Source organism: Rhea pennata, chromosome 2 (genome assembly GCF_028389875.1).
Source record: "Rhea pennata isolate bPtePen1 chromosome 2, bPtePen1.pri, whole genome shotgun sequence".
NCBI lineage: Eukaryota > Metazoa > Chordata > Aves > Rheiformes > Rheidae > Rhea > Rhea pennata.
This window is the reverse complement of record NC_084664.1, coordinates 77,877,571-77,891,831: the sequence shown is the minus strand read 5'-3', so window position 1 is coordinate 77,891,831 and position 14,261 is coordinate 77,877,571.

The following is a 14,261-nucleotide window of genomic DNA, read 5'->3' as shown; positions in this document are numbered from 1 at the left end:
ATTTGGAAGCTTTTGATATGATTTGCTTTTCAAATTCTTCCCCCTCCCCTCCCCCGATATACCCTTTGTTTTTAGGTAAAGGTAAAGATTCACTTCCTAAGCAGGTTTTAGAGACCAAGCTGTTACTTATCAAACTTGACCAGATCTTAATATTTACCTGGAGAATAACAAACGTGGAGAAAAGAATCATATTTTCTTAAAATTAGTAATACAGAAGCATAAAGTGAGTATAAGAGTAGCCTCATATTTAGATTTGATTTCCTTTTTCCTCAGACTTTATATGACTTATCAGTTCTATTAAAATCTCTTAGCTCCTTATTTTTTTGAAAGGGAATAATAACATTTCCCTAAATTTCAGATGGGCTGCATATGTAAATACATGAAGAATGTAGCATTGATCTCTTAAGGGAGACAGAGTGCTTGTGTCCATTGGTTGCTTTTGTCAGATGAGTGTCTGGACAGGATTAAAATAGCTACAGATACTATGTTTTATGCTTTAATGTAGCAATTTTTCCTGTATGGTGGTGGTTGAACCTTCCTTCAAAGGGTTCAGAACTAATTCACAGAAGCTTTGCATCTCCATGTGTGGCTTGGACCTTAGGTCACATAAAATGAAGGCTCCTAACAAGCCAGTTATGCCTTCAATTGGAAAACTCATTACCTGATCATCGATTTAAGTAAATAGATCAGAAATGAGGGCAAGATATTATTGAAACTGAGAGACCGTTCATGCTGCTGCAGGAAGCTGGCAATGTTTGTTTGGTCTTGGTGGAACAGAGGGCAGTCAGCACTTCTTGAATGCATAATCAGGTCTGTAGGAGACTATTCCTTGTGCTAATCCTTGGATTCAGCGAGGTATTTTCTGGTGTTTGACCAGCTCTCTCTTAACCTGCGAGAGAAATACAGTGTAATAGTTCCAATAATGTATATGTACAATACAATAGATTACAAACACTTATTTTAGTATTTGGTGCTTTAATTGTTTATAACATTGGAGTGGTTGACATGAGAAAAAAGGGTTGTCCAGGACAGATACAGTTCTTGTTTTTTTAGGGATTACTTAGAGGAAGTTTTAATGTCAGAACTGTCTGGATTAGGGTTTCTTGCCCTACAAGTGGGATGATGACACGTTTCTGTCTACATTATCTGACTATTTATAAAGTAGTCTTATACCATTACCTGTCCACTGGCTCCTCCCTTCCAGGTTAAATCTTGAGGAAAGGTTTGATGCTTTAAAGAAAAGACAGTAGCTTGTGGGTATCTAGTAGTCTCCTGGGATGTTGTTCAACAGTACTATTGTACCTTTTGTGCTACTTTTAGTAGGTAGTATTCTTTCAAGTCTGTGTTGTACCCTATTGACTCACACACATTTTTGTGGAACCCAGAGGGAGGTGTAATAATTAATGAAGCTACCTGCAAAACATGCCACAGATTATATTGTCTACTCCATTATATCTTGGTCTTTGCGACAGTTGTTTTTGTTTACAGTTCTGTTTACAGTTCACTTCCTCCATCTCCTTCTATTGCATTACCATCAATAAAGTATGTTCTGCATTTGCTTATGCTTTTAAAGACAAAATCTTCAGTGATTATATATGTATTTTTGGCTATTTATAGTAGTTTTCGAATAGTTTTCTTGGTTACCACACAAAAGAATCAGCTTTTCTTCTTTGATACTGTTTAGATTTGGTTAACCGGTGACAGCTTGGTGTTATGTTCTAGTAGGTTGTGCTGTTCTGAACGCATTCTAAAATATCTGCAAGAAGAGTTAGTGCTTGTTAAAACAAGGATTTCTTATCAGGAGTAGGCTTTTAAAGCATGTTGATTACTATGTATTAGTCTTTTATGCACTTGCTATTGTTAGCCCAGATGAAGCTGTCCTCCTGCAGAGCAAGTATTACCACCTATTGTTAAAATGCCTGTGTGTTTATGTAACTGTGTTTCCTAAAGATCACTTTTCCCCATTAACTATTTTTTCCTCCAGCCCCACAGCATCCTTGCCTATCACTGGGATCGCTGGATGCTGTCATGTTATTTTTGAATTGTAAGTGAAACACTTAACCTTCAGGATACTCTTTTCATAGTTGTTTAACACAATCTTTAGAAGTTGTCCTAACCAACTCTTCTTTATATACCTAGGCTGGATAATATGAGAACTTAGATAATACAGATGTAGGCACTCTCCAGTACAGCCAATACATCTCTGGCAGGGCCAGCACCAAGCTTGTGTTAATTAGCCCAGTAAGACCTAAGCTGGCTTTGCGTGGTCAGGTGAATTCACTACAGGCTCTTCTACCCATTCAGTAAGCATTTGCATTCATTAGCAAAGCCGGAAGTCAAATTTTCAACATGTTTTTTTGCAAATATAATCAGGAAAGTGATTTAATCCCACAGATCCTTGAGCATGGCTAGCTACACATGTGAGTATCATTTTACAACTAATGAAGTTATTCAAATGTGTTATTTGCAAGTCAGAGGGCTTAGAGATTTGAGTTGAATCCAGGTTTTAATTCTGAGTCAACTTTGAAGACTGGGATTCAAATGATTATAAAGTTAATAATAAAAAATGAATCCTTATAGAAAGTAAAAAAGCAATTTTTACATATAAATTTCCAAAAGTAAATTATTTACTATACAAATCCTTTGACATTTTGGATCTTTTTTTTTTTTTTTAATGCTGGAACTTATTTTCCTATCTGAAAAAGAAGTAGACCATCATATTTACATAATTTTCATATAGTAAATAAGCTGTCTGTAAACACGTTATACTGATAATTCTTTTTATATATGGTAAGTATATAGTATGTTCTTTACTTTGGAGGGGTATATGCCTATTTTTTACACTTATTTTATACTTGAGAAGGGTTTCAAGGTTAGAACCTATAGCTGTGTTAGGCTTGATGAGAATTTGAGAATTCTTTAAATATTTTTAAAGACTAGAAAACATATAGAACATTGGAAAAAGGCTAATTTGCAGAAAAGGGAGAAATTAAGTCAGCACCTCAGTGTTTTGAGAAAGAAATTTTGTTCTTCCTCTTAGTTAAAAACTACTTTTGTTTTTTTCCTTTAATGGATTTGTTTTCTATGAAGGCAATGCCATATTTTTTCAATAGCTAGAAAAAAATAAATGAAAGAAAATGATTGGTTAAGCATCCAGATCAATGATTTAAAACTGCAAATATGTTATGAATTCATTCTTTTGGGGAGGTCATTATTAAAATGCCTGTGTTTCTATAGGTGGTTAGATTATGTGCGTGCCTTTGAGTTAAAAAATTAAAAATATGTTTTTATTTTTTTTTGGTGTATGTTTTTTAGCTAACATTTCAAAGATAACTTTTCACTGAATAATGAGGGTTAATTCTCCTCATTTATAAAATAGTAAAGCAGGATTAGAATCTGCCTAGCAGTTTTCCAAACAGAATCTGCACAAATTTTTTCCCCAAAAAATATAATAGATTTTTTAACATAAATGCCTGAAAAACTCCTCCTTTCACCCCTTTTACCTTCCTCCCAAGAAGAAAATACATCTGCTTTAGAATATTCCACTGAAATAATTATAATATTAAAGTCTTAGCAGGTATTTATCTAATCACTTTTCGGAAGTAATTCTAAACTACTTATTCAACCTAATTCCTGGTATGATAAGAAAATATAATAGGTACACAATTAAGATTATAAGTATTACCAACCTACTGATATAAAAGAAGTTACAGTTGTTTGTTTAGCCTGAAGATGAAATTGTTTTTAAGGATCTAACTTCCCTAAATGCATTTCAGAATATGAAACTTTTAGTTAAAACTGCACGCTTTTTTTAGTCCTGTTGGCATAGTAGTGTTGTGGGAGAATGAACAAAATCCCTTTTGTGCTGACACTTCTGCTCTCTGATCTCCCTCTGAGTTGTGAATAGGTTTGTATTCTGGCTTCACTTTCTCTTTCGTGACCTCATTGAATTTTATTATATATCAATGCAAGCCAAACAAAATAAAAGGGATTGCACAGCTGCGATGATATGAGTCTGAACTACGTCGTCATCCTTGCTTGTGGCAGTGGACAAATGGGGAAAAATAGGCTTGATTTTTAGATCTCGGGAACTTTACCAATACCGATAAACCAGTTGTTTCCTCCAAACTGAGCAATTTTGAACTAGCTCGCCTCCTTTCGGAGACACTGAGCTTTCCTTGCCGCTGAGGCCAACAGGAGCTCTGCGTTCGGACCGTCTCTGGCAGGTCTGACTGATACTTAGAAAGCTTTGTTATATTCCAGTTATCTTACTGGAACAGAAGCGTGTCGTAATGTGCTTTAGTTAAGCATGTGTAATTTTGGCAGAAATAGTTGTGGCTGAAAATCACTATTGGCTATCAAAATAACATCATTTGTTCTTGTGTATGGAGAAGCATAAAATTGAAGCCTCCCAAATGAACTCTTTTGTACTCTGCTGTGTAGTAATTCCACAGCACTGCAGTGGGCGAGAAGATTGAGCTGAAAGGAACAACATTTGTCCAGCAAGGTTGTTGAAATGCTGTTTCATAATGGGATTCGTGTTTAGTGAAGCCAACCACTAAAATTTGTTTCCTCTTGTAAAATGAACCCTGTCCATCTCAGATACTTCAATATATTTCCTTGGCAAATCATTTTTTAGAGTATCCTACTTCATAGTTTTGCAAAAACTTTGCCTGAGTGTATCTAAAGCTGCTCCACCCACCCTGAGATTTTTGGCAGTGATATAGCTTAACCCGATGAGCAGCACTGATGAAGGTATCACTGCAAGCAGGTGGCCATGGTGTGTCTTTTGAAAATGGAATTACTTGCAAAATCTCAAAAGACAGTGTGTGCTTATATACATGTTTATACTTGTACACCAGGTCCGTACAGAGTTGTACACCAGTCTTGTTACACGAACATAGTGACAAAAACTCAGCGTAGGTCAGGCTTTGCAAATAGCTGAGAGGCCCATGAGGTGGCAGATAAAGGCAGTCATGAGCCCAGGTACTTGCCATTAAGTACAGTTAACTATAGTCTGTACAGCCAGGAGGAACTGGGTAGCCTACAGAGGCACAGGAGTACATCAGGTACTTCATTGCGTAACTGTTTTAGGTTGAAGGTAATGAAAGATCATATAGTTTTAAAACAATAAGTACCCCGAAAGGATACACTGTTAAGAATTATATGTCATCTTTTGCCCTACTCTCTGTTCTCCCATTCCACGACCCCACCAAAAAAAAAAGAAAAAGTAATATAAACATGTTTTTCTTCTGTCAGAAAGATATTGTGAAGTCTTTAAAAAAAATGAAATTTATGATTTTAACATTTCCGGGAGTGTTGTGTCTACCATGTATCAAGTGATACTTAGTTTTACTGATATTTTCATTTTATTTGTAAACTTAAGAATTTCCTTCCTTTGCTATGGTCTTCTGAAACTGCAAACATGTAACTAGTCAACCTACTCTTATTGGGGAGTGACAACATAACATACTTTTGTAACAGTAAAATAATATAATAATAATTCGCTGGTTATAATCCTATCAATAGGTCTCTTCCAGTCTTACACTTACTAAAACAAACGGCCTGGTTCTCATCTGGTTAAATTGTTTTTCTGATTTTTAATCTTATTTTAAGACTATTAACAGAAAGTTACCATGTTAAACATGGTAATATTTTATGGCATTAGCAAGCAATCAAATTGACATCAGTCCCTGTGTCATAGTTGTTTCAGTGCCATTTCTGTAGATTTCAGGCAGAGCGCATTTTGAACATACCTTTGCGTTTTTGCTTTAGACTCCCCAGAAGGCTGCTAAGGACCAAATGCAGCATTGTCTACTATCGTGTCAGTGGTAAGAAAACATAACAAGAATATTGGTATTGGTTAAGGTTATGTAACAATTAATTATTTGCTTTTTAGTCTTTGTCCAAGATAATGAAATTAATGCTTGTTTCTGTAGTACCTTTTCTTAAAACTTGAGCAGCTGTTTTGTTTTTTTCCCCATTAATACTTGCTGATAGTTTATGACACTAAGGAAATGACTGAAGGAATAATATCTGTCAGGCAAGTCTTTACAGTATTTTGCTAAGGGTTGTTTTGTTTTTGCATGTATTCAACCTCACATGCCTAGTATCAGCTTCTGCCAAACAAACAAATGTACCAATAAACAAAAGAGGCACTTTGAAATAGCAACTAAATATTTTATCTTTGCTCTTAGTAAAACATGAGAAGCCAAATTATATTTTCCTGATTTGACTGTCTTTTTTTTTTTAATGTTCTTGCCTGATGTGCCTGTGTTTCCTACAAGTAAACCTGTCAATAGTTTTAAAAATACTTTCCTCTACCTGTCATGTTTGAATTCCAGCTTTCAATTGCTGCAATCAATCCTTTTGTTTGTTAGTTTCCTTAGAAAAAGGAATTACTCTGCTTGTAGCAAAAAATTTGTTCAATTTGATTGCTTAGATGGTACAGTAAATTTATTTCTTGCCTACATAGGTATATAAATAAAAACAGAAGACACTGTGCTTATACAGACACTGTGCTCTTGTCTCGGTAGAAGAAAAAAGATGTTTCTGCATCGTTTTTTCTTTTTAACTCAGAATTTTACTCTGTTTCAAGTCTTTGAGAAAGTTGTGGTTGATGTTTCCCTTCCCTAGTGAATATCCAATAAGTTCCTCAACTCTGCCAGTTAAACTCATTATCTCTGGCTATTTCTGATTCATTATAAGACAATAAACAGTTTAACATAGAACAGCACTTTCTTGACTGCCTCTTACAAGCTCCCAAGTAAAAGGGAACAAAGACAATACACATATATACTACTGGCTTTGTGTTACCCTAAGCATTGCATTTTCTCTGTTTGCATTACAATATATAGCACTTATCTCTTTGCTGACCTGTCAGCAACAGCCATTGCATCTGGTCAGATCTATACGTCAATTTGCATCTGGTTCTTGGAGGATAAGGAGCACTGACAGGTTTTGAGAATAGAGCTACTTCATATTAAGTAAGAGTTAAAAGATGCCTTTGGACCTCTCAGGGGTCTGTGTGGTTCAGATAAGCATGCTCATCCAAAGGATAATCTGAAAGTAGTGAGTGTCTTTCTTGCTATGATATGTAATGGAAGCAGCAGAGTTTGTCAAAAACTACTTTTGTGGCAAGGAACACTGTCGTGCTGCTTTTGCACTACATCAAGGAGACCGCTGTGGAAAGAATGTGGAAATGGGACTTTACAGTATTTCTTTAAACTTACTTGGAGAAGTGGCAGTGTTTGCAATGACAGCAATAGATCTTTTAGCACTTTTATAAAGAAAGCATGGTGTGATCTGGGCTCCGGCAAGGCTGCACAGCGTGGGAAAGGAAAGCGAGAGGACCTCCTGCCTTGTGCCGCCGCAGCCGTGCCTGCAGTAGTAGGGCAGCGAGGCTTTCGGTTCTGTGCCCGTGTGAGAGGCGGCACCTGGGGGCAGCGGGGTTCAGCCCCAGGCTTGTGAATGTTCTCATCCAGAGCAAGAACAACCTTTGTGTTTTATGTTGGATTGCTTTTATTTGCTTCTTTGGATTTTCAAGTTAGGGACTCACACTTTTGCACTTCTGCACAACCAGAAGACATAGGTTTGTCCTTTTTGATGGAAAATAAGATTTTGCTGCAACTGCTGGAGAGCAAAGGAGGCAAAGCTTTCAGAAAAAAATGTGATACAGTAGGACTGGCAGCATTCACTTTAACCTACCTTTTTACAGTGATAAAGCATGTGGGGAAACTTGCTGCATCCCTCCAGGAATATTAACAGTAGGGTCTCTTCGTATGTTTGAGAACTCTTCAGAAGGAATTGCGATTTGCAGGGGAAATATAACTGCATTGGTTCATCAAAGTCTCAAACCAAGCCATGACCTGTAACTTTGCCTGAGCTTAGCCTAATTTTTCTCAAACATTAGAACTCATATATTACCCAGCTGTATTCATGATGCATTGTATATGAAATGTACAGGTACTGCTTATTCAGTCCATTAATTTGTATGTTTAACTTTATTTTGGTTTATTTCTTTGACATTGAATGGTGTTGAAGAATAAGTAAACCACTTTTGAGTTCATTTAAGAGCCACAATATAGACAGATTATATAAACATAAACAGAGTTAAATCAGTGTGATTTCTCTAAATTAAAGCAAGAGGGTAAAATTAGCATTTATTTCAGTAACAGTATGAGTAGTAAACATCTAAATATTATTATATATTTATCAGAAATAACAGTTATTGCTCCTGTTTGTTAAATAATTCAGATAAAGATGAAAAATAATTCATGGTAAAATTTCAGAGGAGTTTACTGAAATCCTCATCTCTCTCTCTCTTTTTTTTTTTTAAGCATTTCTGTGGGTAATACGTATTTTTCTAATTCCATCTATTTAGATAGAAAAGCAAAATAGGCCAAAGTTACCATACTTTTGTGTGGAAATGTTACGAGAATGTTTAGGGAGAAGAAGTTAAAATAGAGCTGCTGGACTTGCTGTTTGAAGACTGTCACTTTCTACTGTTCTGAATAAACACGATCTTCATTGTTGTGGGCAAAAGAAAAATTTTATTTTTAACACTGACCTAAACCTTGAAGTAAGTCATCAGAACATGGACTGTGATACTGCTGCTTAAAGCAGTAGTGACGACTGTTATGCCAGTTGGTAAAGCTAATACCTCCATTGTATAGATTATCGCAGGGTTGAATCTTTGATGTAGGATGTTGTGTGTGGAAGTAGTGAGCAGAGATGTGTATGTGGTACATGATTTGGGCTTTTGGGGAGACCAAAAATGTGGTATTATTGCTTCCACTCCTTTTGTTATACAGCCTACACAGTAATCTTTCTTGATTTTGGCCAAATTGTGTGGAGTGGAGTGTATGCGTGTAAATATATATATATATATTTATATATACATATTTGAAGAAATTTAGCATTGACCTAACAAATTAATTTCTAGGTGTGTAGTAAATAAATGACCTAATATTCAGCGATGATGGGACATCTTTAAACTATATTAAGGATCTAGACTAAAAGTCAAGAAGTCATACTTGAATGTTTTGGGAAAACTAGCTTTATTATTTTTGTTATTATTGTTTGACAACATGGAGGGTTTGCCTCAAGCTTTTTTAGTAACTCACAGAAATTCTTTACTATAGTCAGGAAATATTTTAGAAGATATATAAAGGTAATCCCTACCTGTCCCTCAAATGTTGTTCCCACTCAATCAGTTTGTTTTCTTTCCTTTAGAGATTTAACAAGTTCAAAAGGTTACTCTCTATATTTCACAACCTATGAGGCTGGAATTTTATAATGCCCAAATTTCCCTCTAAGCTTATAGTGACAAAGGAGCCCTTTCTTCATTCAGTCTATTCCACTTTGTTTCAAGTTACAATTGCAAGAAAAATCTTTTAAGACCCTGTTAGAAATAAATTAAACCATCATTCAATAGCAAACATTCATTGCCCCTACAAGAAAATGTGATTTAGAGTGTAATTTGCAATTAAACTAATATTTAACTTGCTGTCAAAGCTAAATCTAACTTACAGCCTTATCAAAATGCCAACAGGCCAGGTACAATTCTTAATTGACTTTTCTGGATGCTGCTATGCTTGTGCAGGAATCTCAAAGTCTGGATACAGTGGTGCAAATGGCAGGATTGTTCCTGGACAGAAAATAACAATAGCACGATCACTGTTCACTAAAGGCTAGAAAATAATTCAGAAGGCTAAAAATGGATTCTTTTTGCCGATATCACTAACTTTATTAGTTGTTCATTTCTATTTTTTGGGGAAATGATAAATATTAATCTATCCAAATGTAGGAAGCGTAATAATTTTGGATGTTACTCAAACGAAAGGATTTGACTCATCGTTAAGACCACAGCTGGGTTGATTCAGCTTAAAACCAATTTGTTTTGTGTTAAAGCCCTGACCCAAGCACCTGGAGGGCCAGCAGTGCAGGGCCCTTCTTGAGGGAAGGGAGGGCCCAAGTGCCATTGAACACTGAACCTAATGCAGCATTAAGGTATGTTGAAAGGTGAGTGGATACCCATTTGGATCTGAAACTAATACCTGTTAAACTGTATGAAAGCATCAGAGATCTCTTTTCCAGTAGTAGCAGCAAAGTAGTTCAGGATTTGATACATCATGTCTTCACAGTCAGGAGGCCTAAAACATGTCTTGAGTTATAAAGATGTCTTATGGTTAAAGAAGTCGCTGAAAAAAAAAATGAATGCAAAATCTCAGGGAGAGAACACACAGATGTGTGAAAATGGAGATGGAAAATGTAGCCTTTCGTATGTTAAAAATGTTGTATTAAGATTTTTTTTTTCCTGAAGCAAACCTGAAATTTTGAGGTTTATTCTTAGTTCCTTCTGAGCGTTAGGAATATGCATTAAGTTGTATAGGTTAAGTTCCTTAGGCACCAAAAACCCACCTGATAAAAACTTTGGCTGTGTAAGAATGAACAGCTGAATATTTTGTTTTTGCAACATAACATTTCTGGTGACAGAATGAGGAATAAAGTGAAAATAACTCCCAGCCAAAATCTGTAGTCATGTCACAGGTGAAACCAATTATAGAGAAAAGCTTTCTTGGAATACAAATCACATTAAACACACCAATTGGTATTTTGATTTGATTGACAATTCAATTTGCAATTCTGGATTCCCCCGCCACGGTCAGCTCTGCAGGTATTTGGGGCTAGGAGGATGTGAAATACTTGCCATCATGTCCTTCTTAACTGATACTTTGATGGTACTTACCCCAACAGAGTAAACACCAGAAGTTCACAACAAATGTTTAATGCAGTTTCCCACACTGACTACTGTCTGAAAATCCAAGTCATATGAAGTTTTAAATAAAAAGTAATTTGTATAATCTGGATCTTTTCCCTATTCCCTATTTCCCTATTTTTGAAATGTTTGCATTCATGTTGGGGGCAGGTTTAGTTCAGTTGGTTAGAGCGTGGTGCTGCTAATGCCAAGGTCGCAGGTTCAATCCCTGTATGGGCTATGCTGAGAGTTGGACTAGATGATCTACAGAGGTCCCTTCCAACCTTATGATTCTGTGTTACAGAGAGTTTTTTTCGAATGACCGTATTAAGTCGAGAAAATAGCCACTTGCAAATATAAAAGCAATGTTTTCCAACACCTGTTGTTGTTCCCTGTTAGCATAAACCCTGGGGGAAAAAAAAGGTATTCTCTCACTACTTTGCTCCTCTGGGAGTAAAGACCTACACGTTTTTAACTCAGGTGAGTTTTCCGCTTGTTCTCCTTTTTCCGTTTTGATATCCCCTCTTCAGGAAACACATTTTGGGGCATACTTAAGTTTTCCTTAAGGCAGCCAGTGTCCTGTTATCTGAGATGCCATGGGACTATCCTGTATTGACATACCATTAGTGACACCGCCGTCCCTGAGAACACCACTAGAAATAAACACCAGGGAAGGTAATTTCCGTATGCCCATATGTGTCTTGGGGACTGCATAGAGATGGCCCCCATATGGCATCGTCTGTATTGAGCTAGTTGGCATAAATGCACTGGTCGATCTGGAGGTGACTCCTGCAGATTGGTGTAATGTCTATGTTTTAAGCTCTACAGTGCTGCAGGAACCAGATATTTACCACTTGTGAACTGGTCCCTGTGTGTACAGCAAGACTGTCTGATAAACCTCCATGGACTTTTGAGGGTCATCTTTCAGATGCTTAGCTTGTTACTTTAAAGCTATAAGTGGTGTGAGATAAATCCATCCTTATCTGAAAAAAAAAAAAAAAAAATACAGCTCGTCTCTGCCTCTAGTCGCTCATAATCTATTGTTAGGAAATGGAGGAAAATTTACATGTCTTAAACATATTGATACAAAGCTCAGGCAGTGCTGAAAAAAATTCTGAAAGACTATGGAAGATGCTGCTAATAAGGAAATGTCACATTGAAATGCAGTTTTCATTACATAGCTCATAGATTTTTAAATGCTTGTAACTTGCTCAAGTGCCTTTTAGGGGGCTGAATTTATTCTAGGCTATCTTTCACCTTGAGGTTATTCATTTTCAAGTTAAAAAAAAAAATATCCTTTTTACTTATTTTAGATAGCAGAAAAAAGAGATACTCTTTTTTTTGAGCTAAAGCACTAAAAATATGCAGCTTTTGTTTAATTTTGCTTGTTTCATAGACTATGTAGACCTCCCAACAGTAATCATCACACAGAGAAAACTGATGCAATAACTCCGTTCTTTCTTTATAAAATGCTATTTTATGTGCTATTAACTCTGCAACCATTACATTGATTCATAAGTAAAGATTGCAAAAATAGCCTTTGTATAAAGCCGACCAACCTAAAAATTAACTATGAGTTGTGGTTCCATAATGTTTGACTCATTTCATTCAGTTACTTTGTAGTAATGAATACAAATGTAGTTTATTCATATACAGAGCATTATTTTATTTCAGTTTTCTAGAAACACATGGTACAAAGGCAAAAGTTATGATTCTTAATAAAGTAATATTCAGTTTTATTTCATGCATATTTAAAAAGTTGTATCTTCTCGACTATTGAAAGTTTGCCATGTAAAATTATCCCATCATAATTGCCTCTCTTACATATTAGAAGGTTTTCTGAATGAAGTAGTCATCTCAGCACTAACCTATTTCAGGGATTTTAAAGTAATTGATAGACTCTCATGTTTTGCGTTAACCCAGAAGAATTAGATTCTTTCCCTAATTCCCTAAATTCCCTAATTCCACTAAACTTTGTTTCATTTTTAATAATAATATTTCATTAGAGAATGCCATATGGATAGCATTTTGAAGGGTACTTTAAAAATGCACAATTTTTACCAACATCTAAATACAGCAAAAAATTTGCAGTAACTATATGTAGCAGTTTTCTCCTAAATATTTTTTCTAGAATTCAGAGATAAGTGGCCTTGGCCTCAGAGATCATTAGCAGTGAGGTGCAAGTTAAATGAGGTCCCTAGGTTTAATGCTGGATGGGTAGGAGTGCAGTGTTAGATGGCATCTGTGTATGCAATGGGAAGAATCGTGTAGGTTGAAAACAGTGTAAGCATAAGTAGGCTATATTCTCTGTACAAAGTAACTTGGGTGTCTGTCTCACTGTATCAGTGCAGCCTTCTAGCAAAAATGTGGATGCTTGGAAGTGGCCTTTGGAGAAGGGGAATTGTTCTGCTTATCAGACACACAACTTGAATCTTGAATATCTGAATTTCATTGAACTTAGTTGGGAAGGACAATAGATAGCACAGACCAAATTTAAGTAGGCACTAGCCATGTACTTTGTCACTAATATAAAATGCAATGTCAGTATTTCTTTTGGGAGGCCATGATCACACAATACAGATACGACACTTGCAGTCTCGGATTGTGGTTTTCGATCTCACCCTGGCTTAATGAAGGGTAATACACAATTACAGGTGCCTCTCTGTACTGCTGTGAAATGGCTGATACTGGACATATTTAATGAAACTGGTGAATGAAATCATTTATTCTGATTTCAGAACTTAACACTTTAAGCAACTATAGGCAAAAGTAATTTTAAGCAGATGAGTGTAAGATTTGCTGGTTTGCGTCTTCTCTCTACTCCCTACTCAAGTATCCCTCTGAATGTACATGCTACCACTTCTAACTTCTCACCACCACTGCATTTTAAAGTCATTTTAGAACCTATTAATACTCAAGACATTGTCCTTTTTGTCTTTTGTGCCTACTTTCCTATATATGTGTGTCACAGCAGTACATTACTTGGACAGCAAAAGCTGATTTGTTTTGCTCAGGTTGTGTATTAAATCATGCTTCATATTCCAGCTTCATCTCCTGCTTACTCTCTCTGCAGCTGTTCACCCACACTCAGAGCTTCATTTTTTTCCTATTTCTGACCGTTTCTTCCACTTTAGTGAGGCCACAGAGGATCTTGAATGTTATATGGCAGCAAAATAAAAAAGAGAAAGGGAGACACAGAATTCTCAGTCACATAGGAGAACAGGGAGTAGATCCTGAACACACATCTGGGTACAGCTGTATCATGCTGGTTTGTAGGCCATATCTCTGTTAAATGATGGTTCCTTTTATTACCTGTATCACGTAAGTAGCTGAAACACGTACGTAGTAATTACAACATGATGAGAGCCTTTGCTTGAGTCTTCCAAGTTTTTTTTTTTTTTAAAAAAAAAAAAAAAAAAAAAGGAGGGGGGGAGAAAATTGATTGTGTCTTAGCATTCTCGATTTATATATGGAGAGCAGTGAAGGAGTTGCATCTGAGAAA